At 48.7% G+C, this 17500-nt stretch overlaps 1 protein-coding gene and 1 pseudogene across 3 annotated transcripts in view; one reads left to right on the forward strand and one right to left on the reverse strand.

Moving 5' to 3' along the window:
• Positions 1-17500, reverse strand: part of LOC147030005 (uncharacterized) — a 251655-nt gene that overhangs the window by 13467 nt on the left and 220688 nt on the right. The window lies entirely within an intron of this gene.
• LOC147030006 (uncharacterized) overlaps positions 15781-17500 on the forward strand; it is a 1853-nt pseudogene continuing 133 nt past the window's right edge.

Genomic DNA, 17500 nt, shown 5'->3' on the forward strand with positions numbered 1-17500 from the left:
TGTTAAGTGCATGTACAAAGTAAATAGACAACGGCTGTAGGTCTTTTTGCTTGTGTCTTGTCCCTTACCCTCATTCATTGCATTCGTGCCTGCATTACAAATAAATTCCCCCATTGTTTGAATATTCACCTGCTCGTTGCGTCCCTTCCTCCATTGAACTGCCATAAATGCGTTCGGAATAAACAGCTGGTTATTAATAGCCGATAAGATAATCGGGTCCAACGGGGCTTGGCGATAATAAACCACTCGGCAATCGCAGGCGGAAAGAGCTGCTTGAAGTGGCTCGTTTCCGGACAGCTCCCGTTGAGGTACAACCTCTCGGTAGTCTGACCGCGAAAATAATGAGGTAAATCGACAATTCGGCGATCGACCCTGTCATGCAGGCAGAGCATTGACAACGTTGTGGTGTGGTTAAAAACACACCCGTAGCTGGATTTTGGCGTTGATCCGAAAGCTGCAACTGGATTGCCATGGTCGGTGGGCACGCGGCCGCAATTAGCTAAAAGCGGTCGTCCGCACACCAGAGTGGCGGAAATCCATAACAATATAAATATATATATATACATACATACATATATATATATATATATATATATATATATATATATATATATATATATACATATATATATACATATATATTGTTGCGGATTCGCGCCCGCCGGCGTGCGAGCGGCCACGTAACTCGAATCGCGGCACGTCGCCCACCGGACGGACAATTCCGTCGTGACCCTCTCGGACTAACGCCGGGAACTAGTCACGGGTGGGCCTTTCGGTCTCACCACGATCGTGCCAATTGGCCCCTCGCGTGGGATAGGGTTGTTCGCCAAATTCGACCTACCTAAGTACCCACACGGAGGGTAGACCGGGCGATCGCACCTCGCAGCAGGTCGACTTCGGACACGGGCCACTTTAAGCGACCCGTTCCGGACTATCGGGATAACCGAGCGGTGTTATCGTCAACCTCGACGGTTCCGATTAATTATTGGGCGTATTTAGCCCACGGCCAACCCTTTACGTGAAGTAAGATGGAGATTCAATTAAAGAAAAGACGAAGCGAAACGGGAAAAACAGTTCAACATAATTCACATTTATTCCGCGGCACACGGAAAGCACACATATACAATTACAACAATTATGCACCAAAAGCAAATGTAAAAGAAACACAACAATTATGCACCAAAAGCAAATGTAAAAGAAACACAACAATTATGCACCAAAAGCAAATGCAACAAAAGAAACACAATGCAGATCTACTACCGACTACGCGAGCACACGGCAACACTTACACAGTTTTACTTTACAGACGGCGCCGACAACACATATACTCCAAAGCAAACGAAAAAGGGGCCACCCTCAACTACAAGGGGGCAGACGGGCCTGGGGCCGAGACCGTGTCGAGCCTACCCGTCTGGTGATGAGCCGCAAAATAGCGGCGGTGCCCCGACTCCGCGCTCCTCCGCGGGCCTCGCTGGCACTGCCTGGAATGGGGTGGGAACGGGGCCCCCCTTTTCGCACTATCTCAGCGCGGGGGGGAAACAGGGGTGGTTGTTGATGCTCTGGGGAAAGAGGATAACTGGCTTGCTTGGGTCCCGCGACGAGCGACTCCACTGCGCCCTCGACCGCGTTCCCGGCTTCTCCTCTCTGCAGCTCCCCGACAGACTCCGAACCCCGACAGACCGACTCCCCTCCAGACCCGTCTTGACTGCCGCCGCCACACCTCTCCAACTCGAGCCCGAAACAGAAACTCTCTCGCTGCCGCTGCCGCTGCCACTGCCGCTGCCACACCTCTCCAACTCGCCCGAGCCCGAAATAGAAACTCTCAACTGACTCAATTCGCCCCGCGCTCGGCGCTTTATAGTGCGACAGGAGAAACCATATGCAGATTTTTGGATCAGGATCGGCTCAGGGGCGGAGCCACGCTCGCCCATTGGACGGAGGAAAAGTGGGCGTGAATCATTCCTGATCCGCGAATCTGCATATATCGATTCGACTCCGACGCGCCTGGAGGCGGGGCCAAATCGCCCCACACTTAATGATTGGACGGATCAGAAGTGGGCGTGGATCATTCCTGATCCGACTTCCCCGGAAAGGCCGCTTTTTGCACCCGCTGCTCGGCGTGCGCCCTGTACGAGTCCAGGATCGGTGCCCACAAGCGGTGCGGGAAAGGCCGCAGAAGGAGGAGAGGTGAAGGTGGTGGAGGGTTTATTGTGGCAGTGATGGCCATGGCGACGCTTGGAATGGCGGTGATGCGATGGTTGCGAGAGCGAGTCGTGACGGTAAAGGTCGTGGCTGTTGGCGTTGTTGTTGTTGTTGTTGTTGTTGTGAAGCGGCGTTGCGGTCGGTGGTTGTTGTGTGATGGCGGTTGAGACGTGGTTGGTTCAAAATAAAGATAGAACAGAAAAACGGCTATCTTAAGGGGTCGCAGCCCGAATGAATGACATTTATTCCCTCTAAACAACGGGTTTGGGGCTAACTACACATATACTTACAGAGATATCTCACCTACCGGACCTGAATGGTGGTTTGCGAATTTCCTCAACCACAACACTACCCCCTCCCCTTTTTACAGACTCGTCCCGAGTCGTCAAATTTCGTGTGCCATCATGTGTAGTTCTCCCCTAGTACGTTTTACCTACGGATCCCTGAGTGCGACATTCATGGTATTCGTGTCCCCAAAATAAATAACCTGAGGGCTGAGTAACTAACTAAACAAACCCACTCACACGGACGACTTAAATAAAATTGCCGGCGCTAAGAAAGACATGCCGGGGGCGCGCTCATATTTACAGTACATCTTAACCTTAACTTACAAATTTTACACTAAACCATGGCCCAGGATCAATGGACTCTGCAAAAAGAAAGCAGTTAGCAGGGAGCCAGGCTGCCCGCATGCAGTCTCTGGCTCAAACAATGCAGGTGACAGGGAACGTGGCCGGCTGCTCACACGCAGTCCAAGGCCTTCCCTTTTGAAATGAACCCAGTGAACCACAACGGTGCATGGGCTGCACAAATGCAGTCTCCGTGCCAGCTCAAGTGGCACACGCAATGAACACAACGGATGGATGGATGGATGGACTAATGGATGGACGCAAACACGGTGCACGGGCCGCCAATGCAGGCCCGTGTTGTAGCTGCCAACAGGGCAGTTCTTGCAGCTTGCAAACTGTTGCTTTGATCCTGGCGCACATGGAAATGAACGGGGGGGGGGGGCAAAGCAAAATAGAACGGGACTGGTGAATAGGGGCAGTGGGCATGGCATGGCAAAGGCAGCAGGCAAACACAGCCTGCAGAACCAGGCCGCTGCAGGCAAGCACAGCCGGCAGACGAACTGGCCGGCACAGGCCTCGAAGAAAACAGCTGCAGACGATCCGGCCGGTACAGCCTTGCAGCACAGCAGCTGCAGACGATCCAGCCGGCACAGGCCTTGCAGCAAAACAACAGCTGCCAATGAAGCTGGCCAGCCTTCGCCGTTCAGTGGAGGTTGGTGGAGGGAGTGCGGTGGTGCTGGCCACTCGGAAGGCGGGCTCGGACCTACTCTACGGTCTCCCTCCCAACCTATCGCCTTTGCCTGTCACTGTCTATACCCACTCCCTTAATTTGTCAAACCCCAATTTAGCCCAAACTTATTTTTATTTTTTTATTTTTACTTCCCCACTATAAATCGTCCCCTAACCCCCTTTACTGTCCTTGTTCGGCTAACCTATCCTGTCACCTAGCCTACTCCCAACCCCTACGTTCCCTTCCCGGAGGGGAATAAGGGAGAGCTAGCGTCCTGTGTCGAGGCCCAACGAAGCCTCAGGATGGCCTCCCCAGAGTTCAGCGATCTTCAACACAAAGTGGGTCCACAGCCCACAACGAGAGCGAAGGGATGGATGGTGCGGAGGGGTACACTTCCTAATCTACCCTAACCATTTTACTGTTAAACTACCCCGGGGATTTCAACAAGCGCCTCTCGCTTAAACTATTGGTTCTAAAAACCCAGATTCCCGTCGCCTGTGTTGGTGTCCTCACAATTTCGGGCCTCGCCCCCCAATTTTCTTTTCCGTGCCCTCACACGGTTTCATGGCTGGGACGCGTGGCTCCCCTTGGCAGGCACGACCCTCTGCCGATTCTCCCGCTATGGCACCCCCGGGCACTACACTGCCTCCGAGCCTACCAGCTCCCTAAACACCGGGGAGTGCCCCCCATGGCACCTCCCCTGAAACGCACACGTGGCAGGCTGGCTTCCCAGGCCCCTTTCCGAGGGTCACCCATGCCCACAACACTGCCCACGCGGCTAACAGCGCCCGGGCCCCCGCACCAAGCGGGCGCACCCGTGCCCACTATGCTATCCCGGCCCCCCATGGGCCCTTGGCCTACTACGGCCGACTAGCCTGGTGCCCGGGGTACCCACTCAGCGATACTCGCCTTTCGCAGCCACGCTCCCAGCCCGTCAACAGGGCTCCTGCACCCCTATAAACAGGTTTCGAGCCTACTTCCCCACCAACAACAAAACGACCTCCATTTTGTCAATTTGACTAACCCCCTAACTCAGTCTACACTGACCCTGGGGTCCCTTGGGCGGGAGTCACTCCTCCCCCCAATCACTCATCGCACCATGCATTCCCCATTCGCTCCACACACACACAGACCCGCTGGCCTCACTCACTCAACATGTCTCCACACAATTCACCAACTCTTCAACACACACACACCGCTGAACTCTGCCATCCTGCTAACTACATCCCCTAACTAACTCGTGCTCCCACGTCGTCCCTTAAACTACAGCACGTTCCTTTTAACACTACGTAGCTAAACTACGTCCCCTCTACACACTCACAAGTCTGTCACTGTCCTAAAATAATCCCATAAATCCATTTCCCAACCTAAATCTCATCTAAATCCCTCTACCTATTCCATTCCACGGGCCCCATGAGGACTTACCCCTGCCCCATGGAGCCAATCTAGTGAAGCTAACCCTTCCCCCTAGCTAGTTTCATCCTGTGCCCAGGTAAGGGGGTCTTCCACCCCTTGCCCGGGAATCCTGTTCACCCAAAAGCGAGGCTTGCTGTTTTTTTGTTTTTTTTTTCTAATTGCGCAGCACCAGCGCGGTAACTCACAGCTCGCGCACTTTGCACCTGCCCGTGACGTCATGCAGCTGCACGTGTACCTCGTCCCTCCTTGGACGGTACCATCCGGCAGGGATACCCCTCCTGCCGGATTCCAACCCCACGTGCAGCCATGACGTCACCGTGCGCATAAAAAAACACAAGCCCCACGTCTCGAGGGGTTCCCCACGCGAACACGTGCTCTGCCCGTTGGAGCTTAACACACACGCCCGCGTGGAGAACCCGTCCGGTCCAAATCCGTTTATCTGCCTAAACTTTGTCCGTCCGCGGGATCGGCAAATCCACCGCGTGCGTTTCCGGACCGGGACTTCACTCCCGCAAGCGAGCACGCGGGGGCCTCGTGCGTTGCACAGCACGGACCTCGCGCTCGCTGCTGGGTGAACCCGGCGCGGTCCCCGAAACAGCTACAGCCGCTACTCGGCTTTTGTCCCTCTGTCGCCATCTCCGTCGCCATTCAACCCACGCACACCTGCGTGTAACGACGCTCACAGTCCATTCCATTACATTCACACTGGGAGACGCGGCTGCATGCTCACGCATGCCGACCGACATCTCCCACACATACCGTTCTCTCACACACACGGTCTCCCATGCACTCGGCCGTTCACTCACGCATGCCACCTCCCTCGCACACGTGGCTCCACTCACTCGCGGCCTTCCACTCACTCGTGCCATTCCATTCATACTGGCCGTTTCACTCACACACACGGCCTCTTCCACTTGCGGTGCCCCTTTTACACACGGCGTGCTGGGAAGCACGCACTCCAGCACACTCGCCACCACACCACTCACACACGGGGTCGCTTCCACACACGGGGTCTAGCTCACACCTTGCACCATACACACCGGGACAACCACACTGGGGATTCGTGTCCCCACAAGGGTCTCCGGGGCCTCTATACCCCCCAAGCTCTCCGTGCACCCGTTCGCAGCACTCCTCCCCCCGAACTCACTCGACACGACCGAACCCACCTGGTCGTGACTCGCCTCAAGGGGGCATACTCCCTCCCCTCGTTCCTGGAGGAGGCCATCCAGCTGCTCGCACTGGGTCTCCACCCAGTCCGCCAGCTCACCCCCATTATCCTCCACTACCTCCGTGTGTGTGTGTGCGTCTCTCACCCCATCTTCATGTGTAGTCTCTCCTCTATCGTTCCCATCTCCCGTGTCTCTGTACATTTATTCGTTTCTGTTATCCCCTCGTGTCTATTGGTCTCTGCTTCTTTCTGGCGTCTTTCCCTTATCTTTATGGAGGTCAACCTTGCTTTCTCCTGAAGTCGCTCCTGTCCTCCCTCTGTTTCACTCCTTGCTCTTTCACGATCTCCGCGTACCTCATCCTTGCTTTCCGTCTTAATTGTTCTTTTCTCTCCCTCGCAATTACTTTCACCTCGTCTCTTGTCTCCCGTGTCTCTATACATTTTCTCTCCTTGTTCCTTATTTCTGTCTCTTCCTGGTTCCTTTTTCCTTCCCATCTGAGTCGTTCTTTCTCTCTGAGCCCCATTAGCTGTTCGTTCTCCCTCCGGAGCTCCTCAATCTCCGTTGACTCCAATCTCGCTCTCCGTTTTAGTTGTTCAATTTCACACTCATATAGTTGTTGTTTTCTCTCCCACTGTTCCTCCTGATCTTTGTTTTCCAATCTCATTGTTTCTTTCAATTGGCTCATTTCCTTCCTGCGTTTCATTCGCTGTTCTCTCACCACTCTTCCTCGTTTCCTCTCCTGACCTTCCTTCTCCAGTTTCATGGTTTGCTTCATTTGGTTAATCTCCTTTTTGTGTTTCATTCGCTGCTGTCTCATTACTCTTCCTCGTTTCCTCTCCTGTCTTTCCTTATCCAGTTTCATGGTTTTCTTCATTTGGTTAATCTCCATTTTGTGTTTCATTCGCTGTTCTTTGTCTATCTCCTCGTACTCCAGCCTCAGCTTTTCTTTCAGTTGGTCAACCTCAGATTCATGTTCTTTTTGTTTTCTATTCCATTGTTCCTCTCGTTCTTCCCTCTCCAATCTCCTTGTGTCCTTCAATCTCCTGATTTCTCCTTCCTGCTTCATTCCTTGCTCCTTCAACTCCTCGTATTCCAACCTATTTTTTTAGCTTTTGTCGTTCAGTTTCAAATTCATACTCTTTCAGTTTTTTATTCCACTGTCTCTCATGTTCCTCATTCTGCAATCTCGTTATTTCTTTCAGTTGGCTGACTTCCTTCTCCTGTCTTTGTTCTTCCTTCATTACTCTTTTTTGAATCTCATTCTGCAATCTCATCGTTTCCTTTAATTGATGGATTTCTTTCTCCTGTCTCATTCCTTGTTCTTTCAGTACTCTTTCTTGTTCCTCATTCTGCAATCTCGTTATTTCTTTCAGTTGGCTGACTTCCTTCTCCTGTCTGATTCGTTCTTCCATCATAACTCTTTCTTGCATCTCATTCTTTAATCTGGTCTTCGCTTCCAGCTGTTCGATCTGTACACTGTGGTTCCTTAACGTTTCATTCTCTGCTGTCGTTCTTTCTTCTCTCACCATCCTCAACTCGTTTTGTAATTCCCTCTCTTTGTTTTGGTGTTTCTGTAACTCAGAAGCTTTCTTTTCCAATTCCTTTCTCAATTTGCGTGCTTCTTCACTCATTTCATCTCTTCTTTCCACCGCTTCCCTCCTCAATTTGTCCCTTTTTTTACTGTATTCATTTAGTTTTTTCTGCCATTCCTTTCCCATTCTTACCTCCCCTTCCAGGATTTCTCTTTTAAACTGGCTTGCCCTTACCTCTCGCTTCAGTAGTTCCAATTCCCCATCTTGTTTGCGTTTTTCCTTTTCGAGCTTTGTTTTCCTTTCTCCTTCCTCCCTCAATTCTCCCTGCAGTTCTTTGAACTGTTCTGACTTTTCCAGCAATTCCTCTGTCCTTTCCTCCAGCTGTCTCTCTCCTCTTTTTGTCTTCCATTCTAGGCTTTCTCTTTCCTGATTGCCTGTTCTTACCTCTTCCTTCAATTGTTCCAACTCCCCATCGTGTTCACATTTTTTCTCTTCCAACTGTATTTCCCTCACTCTCCCCTCCAGTTCTTTGAACCGCCTTGCTTCCTCCAATAATTTTTCCATTAATTGTTTTACTTCCAAGTCGTGCTCCTTTTGTTTCTTTTCGAGCTCGGTTTTCCATTCTTCCTCCCATTGTTTCCTTTCCTGGGAGATACCAATCTGCTGTTCCTCTATTCTTTTGTTCAGTTTGCTCTTCACATATTCCAACTGATGGGTATAAAACACTACCAAATTCTTTTTCCCACATAATTTGTCGACTCTATTGGCCAAGTCATGTTTTTGCCACCGAATTCGTTCCAGTAAATCGTCCAATCGCTGTGTCCCCCCGTACACGTAATTTTTCTGAAGCACGTCTGCGTGCCGTTGTGACTCGTCCACTCCACTTTGCACCTCCTCGATATATTCTTCATAACGCTTCACCTTTTCCAAGACATCCCCCAATTGTGCCTGAAGCCTGCCAATGCTCGCATAGTCATCCTGTCACGGCTGCCATGGCACATGCCATGACCACGTGCCTTGAACCGGTGACTGGGAGCTCACGCCTCATGCTGTGCCATTAATATCAGCCCGCTCCGTGCTGCGCTGAGGTGCGATCGCGCTGCCATTGTGTGACTCCGTTTGCCGGCAAAGTTCGTGCTCAAGCCGCTCCCACTGACCACAGTTAGTGGTGGGGTTATAATTATAAAAAGAACCGACCTGGGCCATGGATCCTACATGACGACACATACCTAATACCCCCGGCTCCCGCTCGCCTTGAGACGCCATCTTACTTCTCGTAAGGGGTTAATTGAAATCGCTCGTAATTTGGAGGGAATCGGGGGTCGCTCCTCCCATCCCCGGACCAACCCCCGCGAATTCAGCTGGAGACAGGAGAGCCCGCCCTCCCGCTCTCCAACACCAGTGCCGCTAGGAGGGGGATGAGTTTGTGTCCCACGACCTGACACCAGTGTTGCGAATTCGCGCCCGCCGGCGTGCGAGCGGCCACGTAACTCGAATCGCGGCACGTCGCCCACTGGACGGACAATTCCGTCCTGAACTAGTCACGGGTGGGCCTTTCGGCCTCACCACGATCGTGCCAATCGGCCCCCCGTGTGGGATAGGGTTGTTCGCCAAATTCGACCGACCTAAGTACCCACACGGAGAGTAGATGGGGCGATCGCACCTCGCCGCAGGTCGACTTCGGACACGGGCCACTTTAAGCGACCCGTTCCGTACTATCGGGATAACCGAGCGGTGTTATCATCAACCTCGACGGTTCCGATTAATTATTGGGCGTATTTAGCCCACGACCAACCCTTTACGTGAAGTAAGATGGAGATTCAATTAAAGAAAAGACGAAGCGAAACGGGAAAAACAGTTCAACATAATTCACATTTATTCCGCGGCACACGGAAAGCACACATATACAATTACAACAATTATGCACCAAAAGCAAATGTAAAAGAAACACAACAATTATGCACCAAAAGCAAATGTAAAAGAAACACAACAATTATGCACCAAAAGCAAATGCAACAAAAGAAACACAATGCAGATCTACTACCGACTACGCGAGCACACGGCAACACTTACACAGTTTTACTTTACAGACGGCACCGACAACACATATACTCCAAAGCAAAAGAAAAAGGGGCCACCCTCAACGACAAGGGGGCAGACGGGCCTGGGGCCGAGACCGCGTCGAGCCTACCCATCTGGTGATGAGCCGCAAAATGGCGGCGGTGCCCCGACTCCGCGCTCCTCCGCGGGCCTCGCTGGCACTGCCTGGAATGGGGTGGGAATGGGGCCCCCCTTTTCGCACTATCTCAGTGCGGGGGGGAAACAGGGGTGGTTGTTGATGCTCTGGGGAAAGAGGATAGCTGGCTTGCTTGGGTCCCGCGACGAGCGACTCCACTGCGCCCTCGACCTCGTTCCCGGCTTCTCCTCTCTGCAGCTCCCCGACAGACTCCGAACCCCGACAGACCGACTCCCCTCCAGACCCGTCTTGACTGCCACCGCCACACCTCTCCAACTCGAGCCCGAAACAGAAACTCTCTCGCTGCCGCTGCCGCTGCCGCTGCCGCTGCCACACCTCTCCAACTCGCCCGAGCCCGAAATAGAAACTCTCAACTGACTCAATTCGCCCCGCGCTCGGCGCTTTATAGTGCGACAGGAGAAACAATATCCAGATTTTTGGATCAGGATCGGCTCGGGGGCGGAGCCACGCTCGCCCATTGGACGGAGGAAAAGTTGGTGTGAATCATTCCTGATCCGCGAATCTGCATATATCGATTTGACTCCGACGCGCCTGGAGGCGGGGCCAAATCGCCCCGCGCTTAATGATTGGACGGATCAGAAGTGGGCGTGGATCATTCCTGATCCGACTTCCCCGGAAAGGCCGCTTTTTGAACCCGCTGCTCGGCGCGCGCCCTGTACGAGTCCAGGATCGGTGCCCACAAGCGGTGCGGGAAAGGCCGCAGAAGGAGGAGAGGTGAAGGTGGTGGAGGGTTTATTGTGGCAGTGATGGCCATGGCGACGCTTGGAATGGCGGTGATGCGATGGTTGCGAGAGCGAGTCGTGACGGTAAAGGTCGTAGCTGTTGGCGTTGTTGTTGTTGTGAAGCGGCGTTGCGGTCGGTGGTTGTTGTGTGATGGCGGTTGAGACGTGGTTGGTTCAAAATAAAGATAGAACAGAAAAACGGCTATCTTAAAGGGTCGCAACCCGAATGAATGACATTTATTCCCTCTAAACAACGGGTTTGGGGCTAACTACACATATACTTACAGAGATATCTCACCTACGGGACCTGAATGGTGGTTTGCGAATTTCCTCAACCACAACAATATATACATACATACATATACATATATACATATATATTTATACATATATATATATATATTTATACATATATATATATATATATATATATATTTATACATATATATATATATATATATATATATATATATATATATATATATATATATATATATATATATATATATATATATATATATATATATATATATATATATATATATCTTCTTCTTTCGGCTTCTCCCGTTATGGGTCACCACAGCGGATCATCCGTCTCCATTTCGCTCTATCCTCCACATCTTCCATTGACACTCCAACCACCCGCATGTCCGCCCTCACCGCATCCATGAACCTCTTCTTTGGCCTTCCTCTTCTCCTCCTACCTGGCGGCTCCATCCTCCGCATCCTTCTCCCGATATACTCCGCTTTCCTCCTGTGCACATGTCCAAACCATCTCAATCTCGCCTCTCTCACTTTGTCTCCAAACCGTCCTACCTGCGCTGTCCCTCTCTAATATACTCATTCCTTATCCTGTCCATCCTCGTCACTCCCAACGCGAATTGCAGCAACTTTAATTCTGCCACATCCAGCTCCGCTTCCTGTCTTTTTGTCAGCGCCACTGCCTCCAAACCATACAACATAGCTGGTCTCACTACCGTCTTATATACTTTCCCCTTCACTCTTGCAGCTACCCTTCTGTGACAAATCACTCCTGCAACTTTTCTCCATCCACTCCATCCTGCCTGCACTCTCTTTTTCACTTCTCTACCACACTCTCCGTTACTTTGGACAGTTGATCCAAAGTATTTAAACCCATCCACCTTCCCCACCTCAACTCCTTGCAACCGCACCGTACCACCACCCTCCCTCTCATTTACGCACAAGTACTCCGTCTTACTCTTACTGACTATCATTCCCCTTCTCTCCAGTGCGTATCTCCACCTCTTGAGGCTCGCCTCAGCCTGCTCCCTACTCTCCCTACAGATCATGATGTCATCCGCGAACATCATCGTCTATGGAGAATCCAGTCTGATCCCGTCCGTCAACCTGTCCATCACCATTGCAAACAGGAAAGGGCTCAGAGTCGATCCTTGGTGCAATCTCACTTTTACCTTAAACCGGTCCGTCATTCCTACCGCACACCTCACCGCTGTCACACTTTCCTCATACATATCCTGCACCATCCTCACATACTTCTCTACCACTCCCGACTTCCTCATACAATACCACAACTCCCCTCTTGGCACCCTATCATAAGCTTTCTCGAAATCCACAAACACACAATGTAACTCCTTCTGGCCTTCCCTATACTTCTCCATCAACATTCTCAAAGCAAACATCGCATCAGTGGTGCTCTTTCCTGGCATAAACCCATATTGCTGCTCACAGATCGTCAGCTCTCCTCTCAACCGAGCTTCCACTACTCTTTCCCACAACTTCATGTTGTGGCTTAACAACTTTATCCCTCTGTAATTACCACAGCTCTGCACATCACCCTTGTTCTTGAAAATCGGAACTAGTACACTTAATCTCCACTCCTCCGGCATCCTCTCACTTTCCAAGATTTTATTAAACAATCTGGTTAAAAACCCCACTGCCATCTCTCCTTAACACTACCATGCCTCCACTGGTATATCATCTGGGCCAACCGCCTTTCCACTCTTCATCCTCTTCATAGCAGTCCTCACTTCATCCTTACTGATCCATCCCACTTCCTGATTCACCATCTCCACCTCTTCCAACCTTCTCTCTCTCTCATTTTCTTCATTCATCAATCCCTCAAAGTACTCCATCCACCTTCTCAACACACTCTCCTCGCTTGTCAGCACATTCCCATTTTCGTCCTTTATCACCCTAACCTGCAGCACATCCTTCCCAGCTCGGTCCCTCTGTCTTGCCAATCGGTACAAATCCTTTTCCCCTTCTTCTCTATCCAACTTCTCATACAGCTCGCCATATGCCGTTTCCTTAGCCTTTGTCACCTATCTCTTTGCCTTGTGCCACCACTTCTTGTACTCCTGCCTACTTTCTTCATCTCTCTGGCTATCCCACTTCTTTTTCGCCAACCCCTTCTTCCTTATGCTTTCCTGTACTTCCTCGTTCCACCACCAAGTCTCCTTATCTTCCTTCCTCTGTCCAGATGTCACACCAAGTTCCTTCCTAGCTATCTTCCTCACCACTTCTGCTGTCGTTGCCCAATCATCCCGCCCCTCTTTACCACCATCCAACACCTGTCTCACCTCCTCCCAAAATTCCACGCAACAGTCTTCCTCCTTCAGCTTCCACCATCTGATCCTTGGTTCAGCCCTCACTCTCTTCCTTATCCTCACCTCAAAAATCATCCTACAGATCACCAATCGATGCTGTCGAGCTACACTCTCCCCTGCCACCACCTTACAGTATATATATATATATATATATATATATATATATATATATATATATATATATATATATATATATATATATATATACTGTACATATATATGAGGTCATGGGCCAGATATGGTCCACGTGCACCCCCGCCCCCCCCCCACAACCCTTCGACCCCATATTTTTCTGAAGCCTTAGGGTCCCCTGAGCATGAATTCAACTGGTAACAGTGAATAAACTGGGACTCACTATCCATTTTCCAACAATATCTGACGGTACCCTCAAAATGTCAACTTTTCCTCAGTTTCATGCATAAAAAATCCCCTGACTGATAAGATCTCTGCAGTTGCCCAATAAGCATTAATATTAACAAATTATATATCAAATGAAAGATTATCACATGCAGATTTTCAAAACAGAGTCATATGTCAAATTTAATAGCGTTATGTTTGTCCCAAGAAGTGATGAAGAGGAGTACCTCGCCTTTCCTTTTGACAACTCAGATATCTGAAATAATAACGTGTATTCATGCTCATTTTACCTGACACAAACAAATAAATATTTCTATGATATAACAAATTTTACTACCTTTCTATTGATACCAAAATTGTCCCACACCAGCTAATGATGTACCAGGTATTACGTCTTAAACATAAGTTCATCACTGTTGCAACACCCAACATGTAGTCACCAGTAAGACGTAAGACTGATAAAATATTCCTTACTTCACATAAAGAATATAAATTATAAGTTTATTTAAGAAAAACAATTGAAACTTATTATGTCATGTCCACAAAATGTCATTGTGCATGGATTACGCATAATATTCTTTATCGCTATCGTCATCACTCTCCAATGCCTGCTCTATATCATCAAATGCATCCATATCTGAATCCTCATCAGAGTCAGTGTCATCAGCTGTGACTTCAGCAATGTCAGCCAGTTGCTGTGGGAGGACATCTCCTTCATACCACAGAGGATCAAGGTTACCATCCTTTTCCTCCCAACCATGTACCTAACTGGCCTTCGGAATCTGTGGTTGTGGAATATGCGCGTTCTTCCAAACCCGTACTTGGTGGTTTACTCTCCGAATGTGCTGTGTAAGAGCTCGCTTACAAGGTGGTAAGTTAGCCATATCCATATTCCAGTCATTAACCATCCCATAACAGAGTACAAAACTGTACAAGAATGCTTTCGTGCTGCTGAAGAGGCCACCAGAGAAGTTGGACAGCCATATGTCATTACTATATTTGACTTGGGAGTTTGCATGAAGGCCTACCCATTAGTGTGGAACTCACCAGACAAGTATGAGAGCCACATAATTCTAATTGGCACATTCCACCTCGTATGCGCTTATATGAAGATGATTGCCAAAAAGATGGCTGGGTCTGGGTTAGCAGATGGTCTCCTAGAAGCAGGACTAATCAGTGGAGGATCTTTGGGTGGTGTGATGTCCAGGAAGCATGATGACAGAGCCCTACATTGTCACAAGATTATGTTGGAATGTCTTGAAAGATTGCTCATTGAGTGGTACCTCAAAGATAAAAGCACTGATGATCTGTTTTCGTCTTTCTCTGATGAATCATCAGATAAGCGACATGCCCCAGTAGATTCCCACAGCCAAGATACTTTGAATGCTGTCTTGATTGACAATTCCATTGTCCAATTCATAGAACAGTATGCAGAATTCAAAAAAGGAGTCGCAAATGGACGTTTGAGGAAGACTGCCCAGCTGTGGTTGTTATACATGGACCATGTCTGTTTAATCCTATCACACCTTGAAGCCGTAATGACAAACAACTTTCTTTTGTATGCTGCATCCATCATTCGCATGACGTCTCTCTTCTTCAGTTTCAGTGGACAGAACTATGCAAGGTATCTGACATATTTATTTGTGTTCATAGCTAATATGGACAACTCACACCCAGGGGCAGTATCACTGATGAAGAGAGGAGCTATCAGTGTCGCACGCTCCTTTATCCCTGGCAATCGTTGTCCAGTGGATAAAACCATGGAGGAGACCTTCATGAGGCACGCAAAATTATATAGTGGTGCTGGAACCAGTGTAGCAGGTGCATCTGGACTACTCACCAACTACCAGGCCTCCCAGAGATGGGTTAGGACAACACATGCAAGGTCTCTTTATTTTGATGCTGCACTTGAAATGGCTCACATGTTGGACAGTGGAGAGGGAACAAAGCATCGTGATACACGTCCGACAGAGGTCACAAAAGGAGAGAATTTGGTGAAAAGGGCCAAAGATGCCATAGGAAGTTTTCTTAATCCTTTCAATATAGACACAAATGATCAATTGTTGATACTCTCATCAGGAAGTGCTGCATCTGATGCTGTTTCAGACGATGTTCTAAACTCTAAAGGCTGAAGCTGTTGGTGAAAAAGCACGGGATGAATTTATTGAAGCTCGACTGAAGAATAGTAAAGATTTCTTTGAGCCTGTGAAGAGACTGAACCTCAAAACTCTGAGTGACATGAACAAGGTATCTAAGATGAAGACAACCAAGAATAAGGTCATACAGTACAAGCAACAGGGTAACGTAGCCTTTCACCCCTTTGTAAAGTCACAAAACCAGGGCTTACAAGTCGATATGAAAGAACTGTTGACATATCCATTAACTCCCGTACCATACAGCATCGCGACAGCTGATGGATATCTTGCTAAGACTGACAAAGCAAAGGCATTTCAAAACCTGATCAAGGATTGTAATCATGCTGATGTACCACCAACCAATGAAACATTGACTCTGTATGATGGCAATGCTTGCTTCTATTACCTGAAAGAAATACCAAGTAATTTTCGTCAGATCTCTTACAAAGTGTTTGACATCATTGGAAAAACAGGAGATGTGGTATTTAGCACTGATCAATATTTGCCTGATTCAGTGAAGTCGATGGAGAGGCGACGTCGGGGCTGTGGAGAAAAGTCTTGACTTACAGGTGAAGCCACTAAGAGACCACCTGATTGGAAATTGTTCCTGTCAAATGATGAGAACAAGATACAGCTCATCAAACTTCTGCTTAGGCTCTGGAGTGGTGATAACTATGCATCAAGGTTGCATAGAAGGCGAGTGATCTTTGTATGTGAGGGCATCGCATATTTGCTCACATCTGCTGATGGCCAAACAACAATTAGAGAGGAGCTACCACTGCTGAAATCAACACAGGAAGAAACTGACTCTCGTATGATACTGTATGTTCAGTAGGCTAGACTCAGAAACTATCAATTTGTCCGAGTGAAAAGTCCAGACTCGGATGTATTTTTCATCCTATTACACTATTCTGCCTCTGTTCATGGTAAAACTGTCCTGTTTGACACAGGCAAAGGCAACAAGCAGAGGATGGCAAATGTCAGTGAACTAGCTACAGACTTTGGACAGGAAAAGTGCACAGCTCTCATGGCACTCCATGCTTATAGTGGCTGTGACATCACTAGTGCCTTCCGAGGAATTGGCAAACTTAAACCTGTGAAAACTCTTCTGCGCTTTCCAAAATATATCTCCACTCTGGAGAAACTGGGTGATGCTTGGGATATTCCTGATGAGCTCATTGATGAGTTGGACACCTTCACGTGTGCCATGTACGGAAGAGCGTCAAAGGTGTCAAAAGTTGACGATCTGCGACTCATTCATATAAATGAGCTCTGTGCCAGGCAAATTCGTCTTGTGCCTTCAGGGAATGTGGATATGGCTAACTTACCACCTTGTAAGCGAGCTCTTACCCAGCACATTCGGAGAGTAAACCACCAAGTACGGATTCGTAAGACCACACATATTCCACAACCACAGATTCCGAAGGCCAGTCAGGGACATGGTTGGAGAGAAAAGGATGGTAAACTTGATCCTATATGGTATGAAGGAGATGTCCTCCCATGGCAACTGGCTGACATTGCTGAAGTCATACCTGACAACACTGACTCTGATGAGGATTCAGATATGGATGCATTTGATGATATAGAGCAGGCATTGGAGAGTGATGACGATAGCGATAAAGAATATTATGCGTAATCCATGCACAATGACATTTTGTGGACATGACATAATAAGTTTCAATTGTTTTTCTTAAATAAACTTATAATTTATATTCTTTATGTGAAGTAAGGAATATTTTCTCAGTCTTACGTCTTACTGGTGACTACATGTTGGGTGTTGCAACAGTGATGAACTTATGTTTAAGACGTAATACCTGGTACAT

Source organism: Eptatretus burgeri, chromosome 3 (assembly GCF_056783735.1).
Source record: "Eptatretus burgeri isolate ZD-2024b chromosome 3, Ebu_testis_v1, whole genome shotgun sequence".
Lineage (NCBI taxonomy): Eukaryota > Metazoa > Chordata > Myxini > Myxiniformes > Myxinidae > Eptatretus > Eptatretus burgeri.